The sequence below is a fragment of the Berghia stephanieae genome, chromosome 4, assembly GCF_034508935.2.
Source record: "Berghia stephanieae isolate SIO BIC M18660-M18661 chromosome 4, UCSD_Bste_1.3, whole genome shotgun sequence".
Taxonomy (NCBI): domain Eukaryota; kingdom Metazoa; phylum Mollusca; class Gastropoda; order Nudibranchia; family Aeolidiidae; genus Berghia; species Berghia stephanieae.
In genome coordinates, this window is record NC_088363.1 from 93,108,257 (window position 1) to 93,110,867 (window position 2,611).

Here is a 2,611-nt window from a genome sequence, read left to right on the forward strand (position 1 = left end):
ACCACTTCCACAAATACAACTTCTACCACCACCATCACCATCATCATCACCACCTACACCACCACCACCATCATCATCATCATCACCACCACCACCGTTATCACCAGGACTACTTCTACCACTATAATTGGCCTATAAACGGGTCGTGTCGTTTCTGTCTCGATGAAAATGAAACGACCCGACCAGATTTAGCCTACTGCAGGGTGCGGCTATGTAGTCTAGTGGTATGACACTCGCTTTCGGATCGGAAGGTCCTGAGTTCGAGCCTTGTGCTCGGCGCATAGTTGAGTCCTTGGAAAAGGCTCTTTACTCACATTCTCTCACCATACTCAGGTGTAAAATGAGTACCTGATCGTTAACAGCGTTGTCTTTGTCCGAAAAATTGTAATATCGCCTAACAGGCGTCATGTCCCGTCCTACATGTTAAATGTTGCTATTGACCAGGGACCTCTTGTAAAGCGCTTTGAACACATTTAGTGGATAGTGCAGTATATAAAGCTCATTTAAAAAAAACAACTTTTTACTGCATACACAATCAAATGTCGTTTTATGGTCGTTTCCGTGGTGGTGGACACGCGGCCTAACCCAGACAGACACATGTACGATTTCTTACAGAATTAGAGCGGGTAACTGGGGTGTGAAAGCTCGCGAAAAAAAAAGACCGTGAACAGTGGAAGGAAATGACACGGATGATTAGAGAGGCAGCCGAGGCGTCCTGATTGGATGATTAGGAAGCGAAAGGCCTTAAGTCAGTAAGTAAGTCAAATAAATAAATAAATAATCAAATGAGTAAAAATAACAGTGATATGCATGCCGTTTTTATCTTATTAACATTTGTTTTATGTTATTGGTCATGTTCAGTTGTTGACTCACTGCACAATACATTGTGAATCTGAAAATCTTTATAAATGAGAATGAGAGGGAATGTTCATTCAATTCACTCAACCGTGAGTAAGCGAAAGAAAGAAGTTAAATATGATAATAACAGTGCTGATGGTGACACAAAGGGAAAAAGGAGGAAAATTATGAATGGTTTTATTTACGCCCCATTTTTACTTCACCAACCCCCACTTTTAGAGCCATTGAGAAGATAAACTACTCTAGCTATCTTCTGGATAGTGGGGAAACTGCACCAGTTTGTTCCATCACATATCAAATCTCTCAAAGCCAGAAAATTTGATTGAGGAAAATGTCTTTTTTCAAAGGGGGTAATTACTCCTCTGACACAAAAATCGCGGATCCGAGGAAAACCATCAGCACTGTAATGGAATAGATACATTTCATTTCCTTTGTTCAAATATAATATTTATTCAGGGTCTATCTGGAGAAATGACCGAGATAACCCAGACGTCAGCCCTAGTGCAGCGCCGTTAAAGAAAGAGATAGTGTCTAAGTTCTTGCTAAGGACATAACGGTGTGTGTGGGGTTGGGGGTGGGGAGTCGACAGCGGGCTGGAATCCCAGAACTCAGGGTGGAAGTTCCAGAGACTGACTGAACGTTTTTTATCACTCACTAAAACAAATCAGCTATTTTGTTTGTTTGTTTTTTGTTTGTTTTTAAGGGTTTAACGGCGCTTGCAACACATTAAGGTCATATCAGCGCCAGTAAAAAGGAAGAAAATGGGATAGTAAAAAGTTCTAGAATTACAAATAAAGCACCCAAGAAAAAGTAAGACAAAGGGGAACTGGGAACAAGTAGGGATCAGATGTAGATTCCAAGAGCACACTATCAAAGTACGGTACTTAGTTTGAGATTACCTATAAGTCTCATCCGGACACAAGCACAAAATCAAACAAAGAGGAATACACTCAAATGCTTACATTATAAATTCAAAATAACAAATATAATAATACATAACAGAGAGATGATTTACATTTTACAAGGAAAAAATATCATCTCCCAAAACAATAACTATGCATTTGACTGTTTCCCTCCCAGCTAGGACTCCGGCCAGGGCCAGTACAAAACCAAGTAATCTCATTCCAAGACAAAGACAGAACGCATGTTGGAAAACAGATATATAAGGGGATAGAAGAAACAGTATGTACCCCCCCCCCCCTGCCCACTATGGGAGGTCAGGAACCTCAGAAAGAAACTCGTATGCCGGAAGGTGATTTGTGTAATTTTCATGTCGTTTATTTGAATTTATTTTACCCGTGACAAAATAGGGAATGATAAACACCCACTAACAAACCAGCTAAAAGCACAATAACATACATAACTAATATATACTAGGATAACGGACGGACAAGGAAATACTCTCTCTCTCTCTCTTTCTTACATACATACATTGACATACATACATACATACATACATACATACATACATACATACATACATACATACATACATACATACTACATACATACATATATCCATAATACATAATATCATACATACATACATACATACATACATACATACATACATACATACATACATACATACATACATACATACATACATACATACATACATACATTGACATACATACATACATACATACATACATACATACATACATACATACATACATACATACATACATATGTAATAACTACAAATAACTACAACTCACCATGAATTATAAAAGAACCAGAGTAGGCATTC